This window comes from Nomascus leucogenys, chromosome 20 (assembly GCF_006542625.1).
Source record: "Nomascus leucogenys isolate Asia chromosome 20, Asia_NLE_v1, whole genome shotgun sequence".
In the NCBI taxonomy this organism is placed as follows: Eukaryota; Metazoa; Chordata; class Mammalia; order Primates; family Hylobatidae; genus Nomascus; species Nomascus leucogenys.
Genome location: NC_044400.1, coordinates 18,443,256 through 18,468,327, shown reverse-complemented (window position 1 = coordinate 18,468,327; position 25,072 = coordinate 18,443,256). Strand labels below are relative to the sequence as shown.

The 25,072-nt window shown below is 38.6% G+C and overlaps 1 protein-coding gene across 1 annotated transcript in view; it reads right to left on the bottom strand.

The window, feature by feature from the left end:
- NCKAP5 (NCK associated protein 5) overlaps positions 1 to 25,072 on the bottom strand; it is a 990,316-nt gene that overhangs the window by 766,062 nt on the left and 199,182 nt on the right. The window lies entirely within an intron of this gene.

The window sequence follows — 25,072 nt, the reverse complement described above, 5'->3', positions numbered from 1 at the left end:
ACAAGTGTATGATTTTGTGACAATCCAATTCATGTTAAGTGCATAAATATTGTTTTTTAAAAAGTCTTTTTTTTTTTTTTTCAATTTGCTCTATTGTCTAAAATGTTCTCATTCTCTTGACTGACCTAGGTGAAGCTTTTAAATGAAGCTGGAAGGTGTCTGGGGCTCCAGTGGTTTGTCCCATTCTTCGGGTGAGAAAAGAGAAAGCCCAAAAGAAGGAAGGACTGATGTCCTCAAGTTTTGGTACCATGGTCTAGGGAAAGACAAGACTCACAGCGTGTTAGGGCTATCTCAGCGCTGTTTAAGCACAATGGAACAGCTAACATAGGGGCCCCAGAAACTTTGCCAAATGGCAGATAGCTTTTAAAGACAAAACCAAAAAGATATATACATATTTTAAAAGATGTATACATCTTCGGGTATTGCTTTAAAATAGCTCTTAATCTTTGAGAGGGAAGTTGAGACTTGGCTTGTCCCTCTCTCTGTTTGCCATCAAACAAGAGGATAGTGAACCCTGCCCTCCTTATCCCAGCATGGTGTTAAAAGGATCAAGTGAGATAACAAATGTGAGACACCCATCTAAAATCAGGAAATTCTTAGAGGTCTCTGTGTGGGTGTTATCTGCAGGGATTTGCCAGAGTTCTCTGTTTTTCTTCCTTCCACTCTGATCTTTGCTTTTCTACTTTATGAACTCAGCAGACCAGGAGTCAGCCCCCTCCAGGAACTTGATGGCCAGCTCCTCTGAACTCCAGGCCTGACCTCTGACTAGCACTGGCCTTGCTGCTCCATTGAATCCATCTCAACATTTCCTCCACAGCTGACTCCCTGGATCTTCACTCATTATGATTCTCCTGTGGACTGTCCCCTCCATATGAAGAATTATTTTAACTAATTACTTGCATTTTAAGATCTGAAGAGGCCAGAATAGATACCATGTGATAATAAAAAAATAAGCTCTTAGGTAATTTTGTTAATTTCACATGAGGACACTAAACATTTTCTTGCGATTGAGTGATTTACTTGGGAAAGGAAAGAATTTATTAAAAGGTCATTCTCCTTATACAAAAAAGGGGCAAGTTGCAAAAATATCAGGCAATTTAACTTTCTCATGTTTTACTGTCTTGAAACAGTTCTCAAATCTAGGTAGGTCTGAATTAATACAAGAAATGAGCTTTTTTTGTAGGCTGAATCTTATAGATTTATTCACAAATAATGATTCAATACCAATTTTAAAAAGAAACCCTGATGCTAGGTATTGTGGAGTTTATAAAGATGTTAAAAATAAAATCCAAAGCAACTACTATTGGGGCAAAAGTAGTTTTTAAAAAAATAGTTTTAAAAGACTTCTCATATATATTGACTTAATTCTCATAAAAATCTTGTGACATGGTTATTATTGCTATCACTATTTTATACATAAGAAATCCAAGGCTCAATTTTGCAGACCTTGGATCAAAAATCCCAGAACCTCTGACTTCAAACTCTAAATCCTTCCCTTTACACAGCATGTAGACGTTTGGTTTGCAGGAAATAAGTATCTCTAAGAGGATCCAATGCAAATTGTTATTTGGTCCTTCTAGGGAGGAGCTACTTTTCACTGGAGTGATTGGAGAGGGTATAATTAAGCTGAGATTCCACCTGGTCCCAGAGAAAGGGAGAGACTTTTTGGCAGCACAGGGAGAGTAAGGAAGGGGAAGTTCAGGGAGAGGGAGGGGATAGGTGAACAGAAGCACAGAGGGGAAGGGAAGCTAAGAATTTTTAGGGAATAGCAATCGGAGCAGCTTGCGATAATGTGACGCTCCTGAAGAAAACAACAACAGCAACAAAAAATTAGCAATAATTCAAAAGATGGGTTGTACAAGAACTTATTGCTGGACCAAGCGATTTAGACACCCTCCAGTGCTGAGTGGAACCCACTGTGTGTGTGTTTGTGGCAGTGTGGTGGTGGTTTCAAATGAAGGTGGAACGATTAAGCTTCTGTTTCAGGGCACTTGCCCATGTCTTAATGCAAGACAGACTTGCAAAGAGAGGAGGTGAGAACCAAACAATTGCAGGAGAAAACTAGGAAGCTGTCAGAGTGGTCCAAGGAAGAACTAATGTAGCAATCATAGGAAAGGGGAAGAAAGGCAAAGATATGAGAAACACAGTAATTAGAAAACTGAAAAGCCTTGATAATTTCTAGAAGGTTGAAGATGAGAGAGGAATGGAAGTCCTACATTTCAAGCTCGAGCAAGTAGAAGATTTGTTTATGCTATAAATAGATATGATATTAAAGAAGGAAAGTTTTCTGGAGCCCAGAAGTGTCTAAAGATAAAGGAAAATAGAAACAAAAATAGCTAACACATACTTGCACGCTTACTGCGTACCAGGTGTTGCTAAGCCCTTTTTGTGTAATAACTCATTTAATTCTTACCTAAACTTTTGGAGCTAGGTAATATGGCACCTATTTTAAAGATGGAAACACTGAAGCAAGGAAAATTTAAACAAGTTGTCCAAGGTCACACAGCTGATAAGTGAGGGAGAGGGAGACCAGGCCGCCTGGTCCCAGGAGTTGCGTGTATGAGCACCATGCTCTGCTGCCGCTCTATCATGAGCCTCGTCCTGAGCATGCTGCTTGATTTTGCCCTGGAATGACCAGATGAAGATGCATAATGGGAAAGCCAAACTCAAGATGGAAGCTTAGAAGAGTAACCAAAGCTAAGCTTGCATGTCTAGAAGGCATCTGTCTGGAGATAACAGCTGAATAATGGAGGAGATGAGACAACCATGGGAGAGAGGGGAGAGGCAGGAAGAAGAGGTGAGAAGTGAGGGGAAAGGGAGAAAGGATGAGAAAGAAGACAGAACACAGCTTGAAGTGCCCATATTTAGTGGATGGAAACAGGAGGAATCAGAGAAGGGAACCAAAAGCATGCAGTACACCCAGGAAGACCTCTGGGCAAGTTTCAAGTGCAACCCCAGTAGTCTGAAATGAGGAAGATCACTTAGGCAAGGAGCTAACCAAGTAAGAACCACTGGTAAAGCTGAACTGGTGACTCTATGCGGGGTGGAAAACATGCCAGGGAATGTGGGTAAAAGGTACGACTTCATGGGAGGAACACACAATGACTTTGAACTCCATCTCTACCTGCCATCACCTCACTGCCCCTCCCACAACCAAGCAGTCAGCGGCAGGAAAAACAAATTGCCATAGACCCTAGAGGAGCTCAATATTGATGGGAAACATTCATGTGCATATCTTACTGAGCTACATGCCGAATTCACAGGTAAATATCAAGGTTCTTGCACTCAGGCTTTTAGTAAAATAGTCTTATGTAAATAATAAACCTGAATTGAATCTGTTCAATAAGTTTATTTTTGAAGCCTCTTTCTCTGTCTTTTTCCTTCCTTCCTTCCCTTTCTTATTTCCTTTTTTTCTTCTCTCTCTCTCTCCTTCCTTTCCCCTTCCCTTCCCTGCCTTTCCCCTTTTCTTCCCTTCCTTTCCCCTTCTCTTCCCTTCCTTTCCTCTTCCCTTCCCTTCCTTTCCCATTTCCCTTCCCTTCCATTCCCCTTCTGTTCCCTTCCTTTCCCCTCCCCTTCCCCCTTCTCTTCTCTTTTCTTTTTGTAGAGATGGGGTCTCCTTATGTTGCCCAGGTCTCAAACTCTTGGGATCAAGTGATCCTCCAACCTTGGCCTCCCAAAATGCTGGGATTACAGGTGTGAGCCACTGTGCACAGCCTCTTTCTTTTTCTAAAGGAGGGGAATTCGAGGCAGTGAATCATCTTGCATCTCAATCTGTGGCCTTCAACAGGGTTCTCTAAAGATTAACCAGTCTGTATCCAGCTGGCTGAGACAGGGTGCCACATACAGTACTTCCAATAATTCTGTCCACATGCATGGGCCACTTCGCCTCTATAGCTCTAAGCTCATACCCATCAGACTAAAGCAAACATGCCTATTAAACATATCATAAATAGGCTAGCAAAAAGCACCACACACAGCAGCAGAACAAAGCAGAACTGGGCTGATCATGACCTAAGTCCATCCACTTAAAATTTATACTTTTACTTTATTCCTCTGAAAATATTTTGATTATGTTACCTTCTGAAATTAAAGCAAGTATAAATCTTCTGTTGGATTTATTCTCCCCTTTGTCAACCTTCTGGCCAATAATAGGTTTGATATTGTTATGAAAAAAAAAAAAAGAGGGAGGCGGGGTGGTGGCCACAATTTAAAAGCTTCCGGAAACTCTTTGCCACAAATCAAACCTTTGAATCATTCTGTAGCATGAGGAAGCTCATGTATTTCATTGACATGAGAGGAAGAGCGAGCCTGTATTTAACTAATCCATCCTGTATAGAGTCACATTAAGTAATACCATTGTTTACCCTGAGCAGTCAAGAGGAAAGACTTGCTAAATCTAAAACAAAAGTAGCACATGTATGTTCTTGGTTTGGTTTTCTTCAAGGTTTCCCCAAATGCTGCAAATTGAACTTGGCCTAGGAGTGCATGGTTGAGCAGTATTTTTTTCTTAAAGCATTTTTCTGCTTTAAAAAAAGTCTACTGACAAAAGAGGAATCAGAGTTTCTTCTTTATTTTTTTTTTTAAACAGGGTCTCACTGTTGCCCAGGCCGAGTGCAGTGGCATGACCACAGCTTACTACAGCCTTGACCTCCCAGGCTCAGGTGATCTTCCTACCTCAGCTTCCTGAGTAGCTGGGACTACAGCTGCATGCCATCACACTTGGCTAATTTTTGTATTTATTCTACGGATGAGGTCTCACCATGTTGCCCTGGCTGGTCTCAAACTCCTGGGCTCCAGCGATCCACCTACCTTATATGCTTCTTAATCTCTGTAGCCATCTTTCTCCTTTCTATAAAATAACATAGACAAGATGCTGTGTTTACACAGACATATGCACCATGTACACATGAATAATGAGATAGGATGTTCTTATTAACCTTTTTTCCACATAGATTTAATTCTCCTTGCACTTCCAAGCTTTTTGTATATTCCCCCATAATGGCACTTATCATACTGTATAAAATAATTTCTCCCCTACCCAACTGGGATTACAAGATCAAGGGTAGTTTTAGACGCACTTTACATTCCTGTTGCCTATTGTAGAGTAGCTGCTCAATAAGTCTTTGTTGGCTCAAGGAATGAATAAATGAAAGAATGTTTCCCTAAACTGCTACTCACTCTTATGTATGTTAGAAACTGAATTTTTGCCTCTAGTTCTTAGTCCTTTTTCCTTCACTTTTAGCAAAAAGATTTAGAGCTCTTGTACCTTGGGTGAAAGTAGCTGAAAGGAATATATTTTATAGTCAGAATATTTCAAGGAATTTTTAACAGAGTAATAGAAAATAATCAAAACAGGTGAATGGTATATTATAGACAACAGGGAATACACGTTCTCCCTAAAATGGGAATACTAAAATCAGATATGTCTGAAATTCGAAATGGTTTGACTTTTGGGTCCTTTTCAACCTTGAGAATTCTTTGAACAAGGAAATACAGAGGTTTGCCCTAAGGTGTGGCAGTTCCTTTTAATGATATGACTCTTCAACTTTCAAATTCTCTATCTTCAAGATCTATAGGCCAATCTGAAATGGATTTTATGTCAAGGTTGCGATCATAGATTGTATCATCTTGACTTTACCACCTTTTCTCTCTTATGTGCTGTGTCTATGTGAACTATAAAGGAAGATTAAAATATATAATTAACATTATTATGCCTCATCCAAATCTCACAGAGTTTCCAGCTTTTTTTTTTTCAAAAGAGATTTTAAAACTTGGAGGCATAAGAACTCGGTTGCATAGCACAATTTTTGTGGGTTGAAGTGCCTTGAAGACTAACTGTCAAATGTCTGTGCATCTCTATGTTTGAGCATCTCAACTCCCAGGGGACTCACCATCTTCCAGGCAGTCCACGATCAGTTGCACAAGGCCTTGTTGCAAGGTAGCAAAGATGTACCTACCAGAAACATTTACTGATTTGCCCATATTTGTCTACTTGAGGCAATACAGGCCAAGTTGAATTCCTCTTGTCAACACACACACACACACACACCCCCACACACACACACGTGCACGTGCGCGCACGCACACAACAATTTAAGGGTTTAAAAGAAAGCTTATTTGCTCAGTCTGTGCTGCCCATCTGTTCTCCAGGCTAATCTTCCCTGTTCTGTTATCCATCCCTCAGGTAATGTCAACTTGAGTCGTTTCATTCTCCCAGCAATTATTCTCTGGGTATATTCCAATATGTCCATCAAGTGCCTTTTCATATGTGGTAACCTTTCCTGAACACAGTTGTTTTCAGCATTTGTTGACCAGTCCAATGCAGAGGAAGAGGATGACCTCCATCATTCCATTAATGCAGCCTATGGTAACATTACGTTTTTGAAAGCCATTCATAGTGAGATTACTATTGACTATTCAGATGTGTACTGTTAATAAGCTTATAGCCCTCTGATGAGTTAACTGTACAGTTGATTTTGAAACGATGACAGAATTTACATTTATTTCTTTTAAATCATTTAAAAATATATATTTAACAACTTTCATTGGGTTAAACATTTTCAATTTAACCACACACTATTCTCAAATGGGATATACATGGTTCTATTCTCTTTATTCATACTACCAACCAAAAACTTGAATAGCTCCAAGGCCACAAAAGAGGCATGTACTATGCCACAAAAACCTTCTGGTTGACATCAATCTTCCTTTGGGGACAATAATTCAACCAAGATCTGATTCACCACATAGTATTAGTATCCAGACTACAGTTCTCCACCTTTTCCACCAGGGTAAAATGAGAAACCTTATAAAAGGTTTTCATATGCTAAAGCCCTAAAAGAATATTTTACCAGAAATCAAGGCAGAGAAAAATATATTATTTCATTCATTGCTCAAGCTATGTGTATTTGGGTTAGAGCCCTCAAACCCCCAAAATTTATGTCAACCTGGAAGCTGTGAATGTGACCTTATTTGGAAATAGGGTCTTTGTAGCTGTAATCAAGTTAGGATGAAGTCATCCTGGATTAGAATTGGTTCTAATCCAATAATTGTTTTGTACGTAGACACAGACTCAGAGAGAAGATGGCCCAGTAACGTGAAATACTGCAATTTGTAGAGCCTAATCAGATACTTAAGAGGGACCCAGAAGCCATTCTTTACTCTGATCTTATGGTCATGGATCTGAACTTCCTTTCCATCAGCAGCGCTCATTAAATGCAAAGCAAGTGCTCTTGGAACCCTCTCTCAACCTCACCTTTCTCTGCATTTCACACTGCAAATAATTGACGGCCAAAGTTTCAGGGAGGTGGGTCAGGACCAGTTCATGTGCACATATCAGAAAGCATATGCCCCAGTGGCACATGAGTATCCTTTTCAGTAATCAACTTCATCAGCGAAAGTCAAGTCATTTTCTGCTGAAAAATGAGTTGTGAAATCTTGTCTGTCTTCTAACAGATCTTTTCCCTGTAATGCCACACACGGCCATGCAACAATCACTCTAACACATAGAACTTTTTTATCTTTTCCACCAAGGTAACATATCAACTTTACTAAGAACAGATGACTTTCATGTGATTTTTGAGCTAAACCTCCCCTTCCCATTGCAGGGCAGAAAGCATGACCATATCAGTGTCTATCAACAAAGTGACTTGCATTCCAGGTCCTAATTGATGCCAGCAACCCCACAATCTCAGAGAGCCTGGCCTGAAAGTGAATTATGACTTTGGCTCTTTCTGGGCTAAGCCATCTATATGGCTTGCAAATGGATACTTGATGAATGATACAATGGAAGATGTCTCTTCAACCCAAAGGAGTGATGGGAACTTCAAACATTTCCCTGCTTAAAAAATAATTGTGTGTGGTCTTCCCTCAAGCACAATTACACACACACATACTGAGTAATGGGGGCTATATGTGTACTGCACAAGAAAATTTAGAGGAGGAGAAACTTCATAGGGAAGAAAGGATTCCTCTTTAGCACAGGTGATCTAGCAAATGAGTCCCCTGAAACAGCTTACCAGCTCACTCCACTATAATAATATTTCAATTATCTGAGACCTGGAAGAAAACAATCAACTGGCCAAAAATAATGCTTGGCCCCAAACATCATGTCAAATGCAGCCTCCTCTCCTTGAGAGAAATGTTTCCCATGTCTGCAATTGCAGAACACACTGAAGGGCATCCCTGCTCCAAAGACAAGGGAGCATTTGAAGGACCAAAGCATTGAATGCAGCCAACTAGGAGAGGCTCTTTACTTGGGAAAGCAAGCAACAGTTGTGCAGGCAGTGCATATGAATGGGATTATGGGATCAGGGGAAGCCCTGATTAAATGGAATATGTGCCCAAGAAGGAAATCCACTGATGGAGGATAATCTATATGCTATAAATTTAGACCTATGGCTGATAATATGGAATGGAGAAATTGTCACCAAACCTCACTATAAAATTTCATTTGTAACTATGCTTCTAAGTGGTGTAGATGTAGGATGGAGGCAGTAGGGGAGAGGCAGGTGATACATTCCTTGCCTGGACACAGTCTCCTCAAACGACACCTATTTAACCATTTCTAAAATGTAAGATGTTGACATGACAGAAAGGCTCTCAGAAGAAGCAGTGTGAAATCAATCCTTAAATCCATTCAGAACAAGATTGATGCATCAGGAGTTAGACTGTGAAACACACAGAAAAGCCAGTCAAAGCAGGACATGTTTTTACATGCCCTCCCGTGATGTCCCAGACCCAAGCCTTGCCTTGGGAAGCCATGTGTGGCATCTTTCCTCTGTACTGTCATGCCCTGGTGTTAGAATTGCTACTTTTCAACACACCCAAATTTAATATAATCTATTTATTTATATGGTTAGATAGTGTGCAGCTTGAGGGATCCTCTTCTTTTTCTCTCTCCTGTTATTACAATTGCTACCTAAATAAATTCATTGTTGAATAAGTGACTGTATATACAAAGTAGTAGGACTCTCAGTTCTCCAAATAAGGCATCCAGTAATCGATTTAAAAATCTTCAATTTTACAGAAAAAAATAGAACTTGAAGTGTTTTATTGTCTTTATCTCATCATCCTAAGGGTAGAGCCATTAGTTAAAATTAAACAATGTCTGATGATTTTGCCCAGTCATCAGATCACCTCAGGAAATATGTAACTAGAAAATCCTGAAAGCAAAGATTATCAGAATAAATTCATCATTTGTCCATTTCAAGATACTTATAGAACCATTGAATAAAGAACCCTAGAATCCTCCATCTCCTTAATGCAACCAATAGTTTTAGACGGAACTGCAATAATTCCAATTGACTAAAATATCACCCACTTAAAATAATCGGATAAAAACATTGCGCATAGCATTGACCAAATAACTTCAATTCTAATAACAATTCCTAACACATTACTAATAGATGTGGACAAACCCTTGTGAACAAAGATGTTCACTGCATTTCTATTTATAATGGCAAAAAAAAAGAAAAGAAAGAGAAAGAAAACACAGTTGGAATTTGACAAATTAAGAGTTATTCATTCAGTGGAACATGATGTAGCCAGTAAAAATCTATTTATGCAAATTGTGTAATTCCACTGGAAAACACTAATAAGGTAGTATTCATAAAACAGGAAAATGAAACGTTATATATCCAACGTGCTGTCTAATGAATGGAAGGAAGAAAGGAAGGAAAGAAGGAAGGAAGGACAAAATATTGAGTAAGTTTTATTTCTTTCAACTTTTCTGGATATGTTTATAATGAACAAGTACTATTATAGTAATCAGAAACATTAATGATAGATTTGCAAAAAATTAAGTTGAAAATGAGAAAGAATTACAGGAGAAAGGGTCCAGTTTTTAGCCCCCCCGCCCACCGCTGAATCACTATCATTCTTGTCACTTGCATGGTACAATTCATCACGTATATCTAATTTACTTTAATAATTATCTGAAAAACAGTAATGGTTTTCTGTTAGGTTGCTTTTATGTCAGTTTGCAAATCAGTAAAAGGGACAGTATATGTTCATTTTTAGTATGGCTACAAACTAACAAACTGGGTGCCTATAATAAGAAGCTAAGAAATTAAGCTTATAAGCTTTAAAATATTCTTCTAAGTAGGTTTTAAACATAGAACTTGGCTTTTAGAGGGCAGCATATGCCCAATGGATAATATAATTTAAATAGAAATGGCTATTCAGAATGTGATTACCATCTATAAAGCACTGGTGACTTACTTTGAAATAAGTATTTGGTATAGAATTATACTTCAACATACTGAGGATATTGATAAATATTGTGTTTGTTACCTGAATTAGGTCATCAGGGACAAGATTCAGAAAATGGAGAAACACATTAGAAAGCTTTAACAGTGCTCTAAGTGCCTTTGAGATGGGCATCTCATTAATATTCATATCAAATCAAGTAATATTTATTAAACATTCATTTGTGTCAACATTTGGTATTGACATCATAGATCAAACAACAGACTTGTAAACTCAAGGTCTTCTCTGCCCAAGAAGGAAGTATTCTCAGCATTTCCTATTTCAGCTTCTGTAGTCTTTGGAGTGCTTTTGACATGGCTGAGATTTTAAAAATAATCATACCTATCATACATATGAAGCACAGTTAAATATAAACATTACTTTCTTAGATGGTTCAACATTTCAAGGCTGGATAAACAGGTTGTATGGGCCTACATACTTTCACGGATTTTGTTCTTCTTTCTAACTTAAAAAAATTAGGTCAAACTATCTTACCTACAATTATGAAGACTATCTGCAGAACCCAAGATATTCTTTAGGGTCATTAAGCAACAAAAAATGAATATAATTAGAATGTTACCTATCACAGGTACAAAACATCTGGGGAGCCAGTTATATACTTTCATCCAAAGGGTCTGATTTGAGAAAATACATTGGCATGATATACTGAACTTTAATATTTAAAAATATTTAAATAATATTAAAAAATATTTCGTGTTGACTTGTATCTGAGTCTTTGTTAAAATGCTAGATGAAACACAGTTTTCTACCTTTTGTAGCCACAATATGTCCATCCAGCCTGATTTGTTTAAAGCAATACCAGAAAGAACAGGCTATTGTTTACAGAGGTAGTCAAAGATGAAAGGCTCCATAATTTTTCTTGGCAAGATTATAATATCTCAAAGTCTTGACAGCTATTTTTTGTAAAGCCTAAAATGATACATCTCAGTGAAGTTGATGCCCATTTCATCCCTTTCAAAGTTTAAGGTCAGCTATTTGGTATGCCTTTATGAATAATAAACTTATGGCTTTCCTCCCTTCTAGGCCTTATTGTAGCCAAGTGGCTTTAGTCATTTTCATGGGACAGATTTTCCAATGTCTTTATTATTACTCTACATTCACCATCTCACACTTTTACCACTGGGCCCTATATGTATATATTAACCATTCTTCAGCATGCTCTACCCAATGGAATAATCATATTTAGAATGGTCTATAAGATGATCATTCTCCACTGGGTCCAATTTACAATCTGTTTCTCCCTTTTTTCTTTCATATGTTTTTCTGCTCATTCAAATTCTGATCAGAAGCTAAGGCGTTTTCATATCCAAATGCTCTTCCTATCACTTCTAATACCATCACCATATATTAAAAATAGAAGACAGTATGAAAGGAAAGCAATAAAAGACCCTCACTGAAAAAGTCCTTGCACTTTGAAAAACAAACTTAATTTTTTATACAGGAAAACAGAACTTAAACCCCTTTTTTATGTCTGAAATCCTGACAATCAAATAGCTGCGACATTAAAACTTCACAAGCATTAAGTCTTATATCAGCCATGGTTAGATGTAAATAAATCCACCATAAAAATCAGTCTAGGCAAAAATGCACTGTAACTTAATTTTCTAAACCACAGGAGCTGGGAAGCAGCTGAACTTCACTAAATCAGACAGTACCAAAATGGATAAACATCCGGGCTCTGTATCTTTTGTAATGGTGTGCCATATCTTGTTAGATTCTCTGCACATTTGTTGTTTTATGAGGAATGATATTATCACTTTATGATCTCAGGGGATAACCCACAACAAGCATAAATTAAGGATGGGACCTGTAGCAGACATTGGGAGTTCCTTGCTAAATTTTCATTATTGCTTTTATTCTTCACTAGCAAAACCCCCATATTGCAGCGGTAGCAATCTATCCAACTGCAAGAGAACATGTCCCAGGCCCCATGCAGAAAGGAGTAGCAATTATGATGTAAGTAGGAGGCACTGATCGCCATCGTGGGGGCTTCCAGGAAAATTCTCTAAAGGTGCCTGATTTGGCAGGTGCCCTTTTGCCCTTCCCTCTCCGCCTTCTAGCTGCCTGCACTCCGCATCTGTCATATTGTGACCTGAAGTGACCTTGAGAGCAGAAGCCATGTGATAAGAATGGTGGGAAAGAAGAGAAAAGGAGTGCAGGGTCCTGATGATGTCAAGGAGTCATCCATATCAGCTATAATTTGCCTTCCTCTGCAGTTCATGTTCCATGGGAGAAAGATAAATCCTTTTTTGTGTGTCATGATATTTTAGATGTCTTACTTGCAGGTGTACACAACTCCTAGTTGATGAAATAACCTTATTATTTAGTGAATTTGAAGGAGGCTGCTGACCCCAAATCAGTAATACATTAGTCTTAAATTATTTTTCCATTAGTAACAATTAGTTGGATAAAACAAACACAATTTCTTTTTAATTGGCCTTTCTTGTTTAACAGAAGTACATATTTCCCAGATACTTGGCCAGAGGAAAGTAAACTTTACCAGTCCAAGTAGTGTCAAACCCACACATTTAACCACCTTTCTCTCAGCAGCTACATAGCTGCTTATGAACGTTATCAGGACTGTTGGACACGTCATAGGTGTAACAAGATCTTTGTATTTCCATTTCTGCACTGTCCAACCAATGTCTTTCACTAACACAGCTATGAGCTTCATCTCTAATGTGCAGCATTCGTAGCAAAGAGGCCCCAGGTAAGAGTAGGTGCTTAAGTCAGGACAACGATGCAACGTATTTCATACAAAAAGGGGACTTGAGAGGTACATGATGAAGACAGAGATTCCATCTGACAAACTGATTCCCATGTGGCCGGCCTGGAGACAGGGGAAATTGGATTAAATAGTTTCTGATGGCTTTATCCAGGCTAAGATTTCAATGATCTTTATAAACCTCCATTAATCATGTAATCATCTTTCCATTTTGGAACTGAATTTATAGCATTTTAAGATAATGGCTTCCAGCGTCTGTAGAGCCAAAGCTAAAATATGACCTCAAAGAGTCACTCCTTCCCTTGGTGAGATATCAAATCCTGCCACTGAGAACTCTTTTTCATTTGATGTGAAGAGAAAGATGCCCACAGAAACACACCTACACCATTTCTAAGACAGAACGGCAATGCAGCGTTAATCTGCATATTTGAAAATAGTATGCTTTTAAAAGATTTTACAGGTGGCTCAAGGATGAGTATAAAATATTTAAGATGGGAAGAGAAATTTTAAAGTAACTATTTTTAGATAATCTGATGGAACAAAATCTTATGGAAATGGTTTCATTCAGAACAATCAGTAATACAGATCAAAATTAACACTCATGGGTTGCCAAGTAAGGAGAGGTGCAAGGCAACTCAAATAGCATTCGTTTGTGTAAGTTGAAAAAAGGAAATCCATTCTTAAAGGGCCAGTTTTTCTCCCTCTCCCGTTTTTTAGAATTAGTGAGTAAATCCAAATTCTTATTCTAATTTTTTCATGCATACATAATAACTGGTTATGCAAATAAAATGGTACACCTTACAATTTCTAACAATTCTGTTAAGGACAAAAGTTAAACATGATTTTCTCCTCTTGTCTCTGTTTAAATTAGTGTGTGAGTGTGTATGCCCTTTCCCACCACTTTTTGTGATTCAGACTTGATGATAGATCTCTGTTCCCTTACATTGCAGCCAGTAAATCTGTTATGAGCTTGGCTGCCATGTGCAACCATGCCTGGAGGCTATATTAAAAATTCTGAGATCCCTGAACATCAGCAAAGTTTTTGTTCAGCATAAGCTGAACAAACAGAGTTAAAGACAAACTTTATTGAATTTGGAATGTGCCCATCCATTGTCACTGGACTAGGTACTAACAGGCTACCAGCTAGAGTAACATCTATTGGATTAGCGAAAATCTACTAGCTGTCGGAGGAGAGAATAAGGCGCTAGTATTAATCACGGAGAGCATGGGAAGATGAAAGTCGTTCAACAATGAAAGCAATGCTCCTTTCTACCAGGAAAGTTTTCATCCCTCTTCCTTATCTCAAGTTCAAAACGCCATATCCTAAGCATCAAGTGCAATTTAAAAACATGAGCAACATTATGTGTTGGGCATCTAGATGCTTCACGTGTGCAGAGCCGGTGAAAACTTGAAGAGCCGTGCAACATCCTGGCTGCTGTCCAACCAAAACAGATGAAATACGGAGTGAGAGATTATTTCCTACCCCCACAATGCACACCTACCTTCTATGTCCACAATGTGACACTGAGTCCTTTGGATTCTGAGTGCCACCTTTGATAAATCTACCACAGGGGAAAAGTAAGCCCCCAAGAAAGGAAATGAAATTTTGTTATTGTTGTTATATACCCCTCCAGAAAAGTTATGGATACATTTTCCTGGATATTAACAGGACCACAAGAGGAGGATCTGGGTGGCAGGAGGGGGAGGAAGAGGAGACTGATAAGGACTCTCGGGGTTTAGGAACACAGGTACAAGCCATAGTCTGTTTAAACGGTTAGGTGATCAATGTTGTCAAATTGAGATGTCAAAATTATGAGCTGGTCTAGGGAGAATTTCATCTGCATGTAGACAGATCTCATTAGAAAATCCTCAAAATGGTTTTCTGCAACTGAAGCAAATCTTGCCTAAGAAAGAGTTGAATCACGACCTGCCTTGTGAAATCTAAATATGCATCTAGTACATCTTTGGCTAGTGATGGACCTTCCTCGGCTTTGCCTGAACTCTCTGCAGTTCTGTGTTCTTTTTTCTCTGATGCTAAGTTCATGGCAAATAGAACTAACACAAAGCCTTGGTCAATAGTTGTAGCATTTGGCATCTGGCTAAGGAAGGATTTTCTTAGCATTTTCCCTCGCAAAGCCAGATTCCAGGTATGTTTTGTACAATTCTCCCAAATTGATAGAGATGGGGTCTCATTTTGTTGCTCAGGCTGGTCTGGAATGCCTGGCCTCAAGCGATCCTCCTGCCTTCCAAAATGCCAGGATTACAGGTGTGAGCCACCACATTTCACCCAAATTGAGAAGTGAGCCTCAGCAAAGCCCAAGACTTCATGGGCTAGCAATTTCTCTTTGGCTTATATGAGTGTAAGGTTTTTACAGGGCTCCTCTGGGGCCTATCAGAGGAGGCTCATTTAGTCCAGGCCTTCCTTTCACCCATAGTCCCAAAGGTAGACATCTGGTGTTATCTCCAAGTGAAATCATACCTATGTATAAAGAAATATACTATAATAATTGAAAGAATACCACGTGAAGGATTTAACTTTAGTTATTAAATGAAAATGCTTAAAATGTGTCTGGACACATTTTAATATACTGGGATCCTCAAAAACTGCAATGGCCCGGATTCTGTTGACCTGATAAAGGCCTATTGAGGTATACTAATCATTACAGACAGCTTTCTATGTGAATCATGAAAATGTATTTAACTCATGATCACACAATGCATGGGTAATTAACAAACATGTAATGAATCTGTAACTTCCTGCTCAGGCACCGGAAGCACACACTTTCATTAGGAAGCACTTTTACATGAACTATTACTCAAATGTGTGTAGGTCCATGTGGAATGAAATGTTCCTACTTTAAATATCAAGTTCAGTGTTATGTCTGTTTGATATTTAAAACATTGATAAGTACATTTTCAAAAAACTTATGTGGAAAAAGAGGAAAGATAAAACTCGTATCAGTTCATTTTTTTTTGCTAGTAATTAGCAGATAGAAAAAAAGTGCTATTTCTGACTAATGCTTAGTTTTGTGATTTTAAATTATACTCTGTCTCCATTGGATGCATAAATAAGAGCCCTCTAACTACATTTTCCTTTTGCTACCCTTCCAACACTAACAAGGAAATTAACTCACACATACTCACCACCCAATATGGTTATATACTTTGACATTCAGCAAAAAGTTCTAAATTGCTCACTTACTGAGCTGAATCACATAGAGGGCTGAAATCCATTCATTAATGAATTATTGTATTGCCTGAGGTCTGCTTAGAGCTACCTGATTTTAGAATTAATGGCAGAATAAATCTTAAGACGAAGGCCAATATATTTTAATTTTATACATATTACCTATTTGAGCAATATATTCTAACATGAGTTTGGCTGTAAATATCTTATTACTAGTAAGTATCAAAAGGAGTTCAGAAATATTCACCAATATACTTCATATTGCAACTTTAAATAAAATTAAAATTTAATCTACACTTCTGAGAATAAAATAATTGTCGCTCATTTACTAGAATGACACTTAGGAGCAGATGCATATAATGCTCATAAAACCATGAAAGAACAGCCATTGAACATTTAACTAGAATTGTACAAACTATAAACAATAACTTAAAATAATTTTATTTTTTTCCTCTAACCACAGAAATAGCACCCAAATCAATTAGAAAGAGCTAAGAAATTTAATCTTGAGGAAAAATAAGATTTTTATTAAGGAGGGAAAAATCCTATCTTTTATTTTTGTATTTAGACTATTTCCTTTACAAAACAGCTAAATACCACATTACGATAAAAATTTCACAGGTAAGCCAAAATAGAGAATTTGTAACATTTAAGCTAAATCAAAGCATTATTTATAGTTGTCAGAGAAAAACAGGCTATCTTTTTATATAATACAAAGAAAAATCTATTAAAATGATTTTTCTAAATTGGGTTTGGAAGAGAATGGGCTTAAGTAACTTTTCTGTTGGTTGCTAGGGAATCCAAATGATGTTCTTCCTGAACAAGCAACACAAAGCGCTAGGTTTTACTGCAGCCAAAGGGAGATGGGATGGGGCAGGTGAATAGAGAGGGCGGGAAATGAGAGCAGGTCTCAGGCAGTCTTCATGCTGTGCCCATTGGGAGGAAGAACCTCCAAATAGAAACATTATTTATCTTTGAAAGGTGAAGTCATGGATAACTTTTCCATTCATTTTCTGTTGTATTTTATGAGTTATATAAGTTTAATGAAGATTTTTTTCTAGAAGTTCTATTTGATTCTTTTTCAAATCTCCTTGATCAAAACTTAATAGTTTACTGGGTTTTGCTTCCATTTTCAAGCTTGTCTATTATTTTTCTAACAGCTATGTATTAGGGTAAAGCCAGAGCTTCAATAATTAGAAGCAGAGATTGAATGACCTAAGGTTTATATCTCTCTCACCTGGTCTCAGTGTGAATGGTCTAGATCAGTGGGGCAGATCTCCCTTCTGTGCCCACTCAGAGTTCCAAGTCCCAACCAAGCAATTGCTCCACCATCCCCTAGGACACGGTCAACATGTGTGTGGTTAAATCTAGGTTGATGCTCTCCTGGGCTCCAGCCAAGTGTGAAGAGACAAGAGGGTGCATTGACACATCACTTCTACTTCCATTCTATGTGTGAGATCCTGATGACACAGCCTCACCTGACTGCAAAGAGAACTGAGAAATGTGGCCAAGCTAGGCAGTCATCCATCCTACATACTACTACTACCGTGGAGTAGGTTAAAATGGACTTTATGAGTAGCTACCCATCACAACATGAAACATGAAGATTTCATAGTATATGCCTAATATTTCCAATATCAAAGTCTCTGCAGGTCTGACTCTGCTGTCTATTTCTTCTGCTTTTCACTTACTGTGTCATGTTTCCCTTTATGTTTGAGGATTTTTGACCATGAGTTCATGTTTATGTTCTATGGGAATATATGGTTATGTTCTATGGGAAAATAATTTTGCAGGAATGTTTCGAAGTCTGGGTTAAAGTTGCATTATTTCACATAGGGAATGTATTTGCTTTTGCCTAACAACCCTAAATAATTTTAAAAATGTATTTGCTTAAGTTCTGGTTGGGCCTTATAGGCAAGTTTCCTTGTTAATATCTTCCAGGCAGTATAGTCAATTCCAGCTCTCATCATTCTGAGATTGCATTCCTTTTGGGTCTCACCTTCAGTGGGCTCTGATCTTTATCACATGATAAAGGTCACATCACATGATGAAGTTATCAGAGTGGAGTCATAATGGATGGGCAGACGTCTTGGTGCCCACTTCCTTTCTAAATTCCTGTTGTTACTAAATCTTGGCTTCTACAGATTCCTTGTTTTTGTGCTGGCTTCGCAAGGCATTTGAAATTATGAGTTTTTAAAACTGTGTGTGTTTGTTTTATATTTTTAACAAGCATTTTACTTTTCTTATTGGAAAGAATGAAATTTCTGGTCCAAGACAGCATCAGAAATGGAAGTTCCAAATATACTTTTATATGACAATCATGACCACGGTTTTAGAGAGATCATCACAAGTAGATGAGAACTAGCAACACAAGCCTAGAGTTTTACTCCTGAGTCTTATGTGTTATATCACAGCCAGAACTTGGATTTCTTGATCTGTAAAATGGGGAGAATAATAACAATATTACCCATGTCAGTTAGTTATGATGATGACGGAATAAAGAGATTTGCAAGTTCTTAAACAGTATTGCCAGTTGGAATTGAGACTGAGAACCTCACAAGCTACAAGCATAAGAGCATGAATGTGTCAATAGGCAACAGACATGTTAAAATGCAATGATTTACAAAGCCGTTTTCTGATAACTTCCACAGGCCCTACTCCTGCTGAGCCATCCCTCTCGTTATTGGTTTCACCTGTGAAACAGTTCACTGCCACTGCTGACTTCACCGAATATCTTCTTTGTACTTCCATCTGCGTTTTACGTGAACTCTGGAGCGACTAGTTGCTAATATCAACATTGGTGCACAGTCTAGGAACATTTATTGCTCCCCTACTTGGCTTAATGTTTCTGACTTGGTACCGTAATATTATTAATAGTCACAGGGTACAATAAAAGAAAATTAAGTGTTTATTTTGCTTAGGCTTTAGCCACTTTACCTACAGCCTTTTTCCATTACATTTGCACATAAATGAGCATACGCCACATTTTTTAGATGCAAATCAGGTTTTAACTTTGCTAATCATATAGTTTCCTTTCTGGTAGTCTTCCAGGCTGGTTTCAGTGTGACTCCAGATGCATGCATATTGTAGCAAATGAAGAAATGGCCATGTGGTAGATGTTTGTCCTTTTGTGATTCACAAATAGTGTTTTTGCAGAAAAACTATATTTTTAAATCCAGTGTTACTCTGAACTTTCCTTTTCAATTCCAGGAACACATCTTCAAGTTTTAGGCTAAAGTCCATTGTTCAATTCCAGATTATTTTCTAGCAAATAGTTGGGAACAACTGCCATGGAATATGTAATCACTGAAGGCATGAGAACTACTTGAAATAAAAGTTACTAGAACAAAGTTTTAGCATTAAAGGGCTCCCATTTCCCAGCATGAGAAGCCCAAAGCCCTGAGATACTTAAGTGGGCATCCAAAGCCAATGCAGTGAATTTATTCCATGTTTCCTACTTTCTCTACCACCTCCTAGGCGATGTTCTTCCAAATGAAGTGTTTGCTTTGCCTTGAAAAGACAAATTAATATTTTACATGGCAAGAACTCTTTATTCCTTGGTGGGATATTTCCAACTTGATTTATATGATGGTGTTTAAATGCTTAAAAGCTTTTGTAAGGCAGGGTTTCAATCGATTAAAGAATTTAGTTTCCCTTGAGGTTCTTGCATCATATATTATCTCAGAAGGCCTACTTCCTAAGATTCATAATCCAATCTCTTCCCCATGTTAACCATACATTTTGGTGAGCATCCCATTGGACCAAGCTTGGGGATTTCAGCCCAGCATCATCATGTGGAGTGACTGCAAACAGCATGGTGGAGCCTGCATGCCCCAACTTTCCATCAACAGGCTCTGGCTGTGGAAGACTTCAGTTTGCTTGCTCACTAGCAATATATATGAGTCCTCTGGGCTTCTGGGAATATCTCACAGGTTCAAAAAACAGATGATTTTGACCAGAAAAACGGAAACACAGTATTCCACTGTATACATCTGTATACACTGTATTCCATCTGTATACATGAGTCCTTCTTTATTAAATCAAGAACTTTTACCTTTTCACTTAAAGGAAGTACCTTATGGCTTCTCTTTGACATATCTGAATTGCCAGCTCCTTGAGGATAGAAATGGCACCTAGGTACATAAATGTTCAGCAAACATTTGTTGAATGAATAAATAAAATAAATGGGCCGGGCGCGGAGGCTCACGCCTGTAATCCCAGCACTTTGGGAGGCCAAGGCAGGCGGATCATGAGGTCAGGAGATCGAGACCATCCTGGCTGACACGGTGAAACACCGTCTCCACCAAAAATACAAAAAAAATTAGCCGGGCATGGTGGCAGGTGCCTGTAGTCCCAGCTACTCGGGAAGCTGAGGCAGGAGAATGGCGTGAATCTGGGAGGTGGAGCTTTCAGTTAGCCGAGATCCCACCACTGCACTCCAGCCTGGGTGAGAGAGTGAGACTCTGTCTCAAATAAATAAATAAATGAATGAATGAATGAATGTGGAAAGAAATTAATGAGGAGTAGCCTGAGATGTGGGAAGAAGGCAGTGAGGAGGTGAAAACTTGGATGCCACTTTGTCATTGCCTTCAGCTCTGTCTGGACTGAGACTTCAACTTAAGAAGAGACCTTGCAAGTCAGACACTCCTCATCACTTGCCAACGTGTCATGGGGCTCTTGGTGAAGCTTGATGTTTCCATCTGTAACATGGGGCTAATTATAGACTAATTGAGAAGATCACATGATTTAAGATACATAAATACACAGAATAGTATCTGGCACTACTTTTCCTGTTATGTACTCAGCATCATCATCATCATCATCATCAATCATCAGTCATTCCACAAGAAACGCGGGATTACAATTTTTGATCCTAAAAAGAGTTCAGCTCAATTGTCAGCTCTTTAATTTTTTTTCAAAGCTTAGGGTCATCTCAGGTTGCATGCACGATCTTCGGGCCACACACCCACCTTTTGTGGGTGTGCTCACCTGTCATCCTGGCCTCAGCATGAACAGCCACTTTACTCCTGCTAAGTGACAGGCTCATATGCAATTTTTAGACTGTATTGGATTTTATAAAACCTTAAAATTGGTAATTTAAGTGCCACTAGCAACTTGCCTTTAACAGGTCTGGAAGCCATCCTAGGAAAAAGCAAATGACATTTCTCACTTGTGACCCAGTCATTGCAAGTTTGGTCTGTCTTTGCAAGGAATCTAGTGCTAGAGCCATTACTAGGTTATCATACCAGGGGGAATAAACACCTGGGAGGGGAGGGGGAAAGCAAGCAGGCACAGGGTCTCAAGCTGTGGGCTGGTTGGGGTATATATACTTAGAATTCTGACACTGCCTTTGGTGATCTCCTGATAGTGTGTTCCCAGGCCACTGATGCTTCGGATATACAGTTAACATGGCTTCCTCCCAGGCTTTATCATCATAGGCTAAACTCCTTTTGCATGAATCTCTTACCTAAGGTAATGTTGATCAGCCACTCCTCCTCTCCCCTTGTCCTGACCAAGTGCCCTCTACTGTCTCTCGCCTCATCAGGGCTCCCAATGCAATGCCTGGGAGATGATGCAAGACTTCCCTACCTCACTTGAAAAGTTATCTTCCTCAAGTCTCAAACTTTCAAGACAATATGTTATGCTTTAGCTTGACATGGTCATTGATGATAAACGTTTATTTATTTATCTTTCTTTTTATCTCAACTTAGTGTCCCAGATGTAGAAATTTAATTGAGTAAACTTCTAGAAGCAATTGTTATAGATTAGCATAAAAGAAAAACCTGAGGGTAAATATAAAATCATCCACAATCCCACCATCTTAACTCTAATACCTTTACCATTTTAGTGCAGCAAACTACCCTTTTTATATGTAATTTTATGTAGCTGTAACCAGATTCTACTTGAGACTTCGCCTGCCCTAAAATTCTACTTGTTTCCATAATATTATAAACATCATTTTCCATGTTATAATATGGGGTTTATTACTATCATTTTAATGTCTGCATACTGTAACTTTCCTTTAGGTTTCTTATAAATTATCTTGTATCTAGTAGCATAAGATATCAAGAGCATCTTATGCTTCTAGACATTAGCGTGGCTTTAGATGCTTTTCATTTAATTCTATGATGAAGATCTTGGTGCAATGGAGTTTTGGCACTTTGATTATTTTGTAAGGTTTTATTATTGCTTCTTCTTTCCTCTTTAGGCTCCCCTCCACCACCTATCCTTTAAAGGGTGGGGTTCTCTTCAGTTTCATGCACAAGCCTCCTTCCGCACATCTCTTCTGCCCTTACTAAGCTCATCTACTATCCAGGCCTTACCTCCCCAAACATTCTGCAGGGTCTGAGACCCATATTTACTAACCCTGCAAAAATGTACCATGTAATCACATTAACTCCTCAAATATTTTCCCAAACACTAAACAGTAACTTCTCCTAGAAGCTGCTCTACCTTCTGAGCAGATATTCTCAGATAATGGCACCTCTATCCACCAGATCTGCTTGGTTAGCAACAGCTCTAGGAATCTTCTCTCTCTTTTCTCCGCATCCAATAGGCATCAAGTCCTCTGCAGTGCTGCCTTAGAAATCTCTTTACATGTTGGATTGCCTCTCTTATTGGCATCCACATGGCCACTGCCTTGATCCAGGCCTTTATCATCTTGATAAAGATGATAATTGTTACCTGGTTTCCATGCTAACAATTTCTTATCCCTGCAACCAGTTTGATCTTAAACAAAGCTCCCTGATTAAAAATTTAGTTAGGGCCGGGTGCGGTGGCTCACGCCTGTAATCCCAGCACTATGAGAGGCCAAGGCAGGTGGATCACGAGGTCAGGAGATCGAGACCATCCTGGCCAAGATGGTGAAACCCCATCTCTACTAAAAATACAAAAATTAGCTGGGCCTAGTGGCGTGTGCCTGTGGTCCCAGCTACTCAGGAGGCTGAGGTAGGAGAATCGCTTGAACCCTGCAGTCAGAGGTTGCAGTGAGCCGAGATTGCGCCACTGCACTCCAGCCTGGGCGACAGAGCGAGACTCCGTCTCCAAAAAAAAAAAAAATTAATTAATTTAGCTTTTTATTGACTACAGAAGTAATTGTCAAAGTTTAGCCTGCCTCAGGATCACCTAGAGGACTTGTGAAATCAGAGCTTCCTGGGTATTATCCCCCAGAGTTTCTGATTCGGTAGGTTTCGTGGGGTTGTGAGGAGAGCGACAGCAGAGAATCTGCATTTCTAACGAGTTTCCAGGGGATACTGATACTGCTGTTCTGGGAGCCACACTTTGAAAACCACTGTTCTATAAGATAATAGTTAAGTTTCTAATCATATACATTTTGAAATTGGGGCTCAGTTTATCCTTCCAGCCTTACTTTGTATAAGTTGTCTAGTGAAAATTACTTTTCAGCTATTCTAAAATTACCAACTATGTGTGCTTTCTTCTATCTGCTTTCAAAATTACCCCTCGTTGTATATGCTGTAACTTCTGCCTGAATAGTCTCATGTTTAAGTTTTTCTTTGTCAATTGGCAAACAGTGCCAATTGGCAAGCCAGTTACTACAAAGCTACAATTCAAACATGTAACTAGAGCAGTTCAAGAGCAAAAATGCATAAAGCAGGAGGAAGGCAGAATAAAGAGAGTTCCATTCAAAGTACTGTATGATCCAGCAAACCCACTAATGGGTACATATCCAAAGGAAATGAAATTAGTATGAAAGAAAGTGAATCAGAGGTATCTGTGCTCCCATGTTTATTGCAGTACTACTCCCAACAGACAAGATAGGGAATCAACCTAAGTGTCTGTCAACAGAGGAATGGATAAACAAAATGTGATATATATATATATATATACACACACACACACACGTACATGTACACACACACAATGGAATACTATTCAGCCATAAAAAGAAGGAAATACTGTCATTTCAACAACATAGATGGACCTGGAGAATATTATACTAAGTGAAATAAGCCAGGCATAGAAAGACAAATACCACATGATTTCAATTCTATGTGAAATCTAAAAGAGTTGACCTCACAGAAGCAGAGAGTAGAATGATGGTTATGAGGGGCTGGTGAGGCTGCAAGGCAAGGATTGAGGAGATATTAGTCAAAGGGCATAGAATTTCACTTAGACTGCAGGAATAAGTTCAACAGATCTATTGTGCAACATGGTGAATAGAGTTAATAATAATGTACTGCATATTTGAAAATTGATAAGGGAATAGATTTTAAGTGTACTCATTAAAATATGTGAGGCAATGCATATGTTAATTAGCTTGATCTAGCCATGTTACATATATAAAAACATGATTATGTACACCATTAAAATGTACAATTTTTGTAGATATAAAAAATAAACAAATAATGAATAATAAATAAAAGGGCAGCCTCTATCTCTCTCCTACTAATTATCCCCTGAGAATATTGCTAAGTCTTTAGAATTTTTCAATAGAAGCCAGAATTCTAGGTTTTTGTTTTGTTTTGTTTTGTTGTTGTTGTCGTTGTTTTTGAGACACAGTCTTGCTCTGTTGCCCAGGCTAGAGTACAGTGACACAATCTCGGCTCACTGCAACCTCTGCCTCCTAGGGTCAAATGATTCTCCTACTTCAGCCTCCTGAGTAGCTGGAATTACAGGTGCGTGCCACCAAGCCCAGCTGATTTTTGTATTTTGGGTAGAGATGTGGTTTCACCATGTGGACCAGGCTGGTCTCAAACTCCTGACCTCGTGATCCGCCCGCCTCAGCTTCCCAAAGTGCTGGGATTACAGGCATGAGCCACCACGCCCAGCCTAGAATTCCAGATTTCTAAGCAAAGTCTCCACATTCTTAGATAGTGGTAATGGATTTCAACAAATGTAAAACCATATGCTGGCTGAATTAAACATATCTG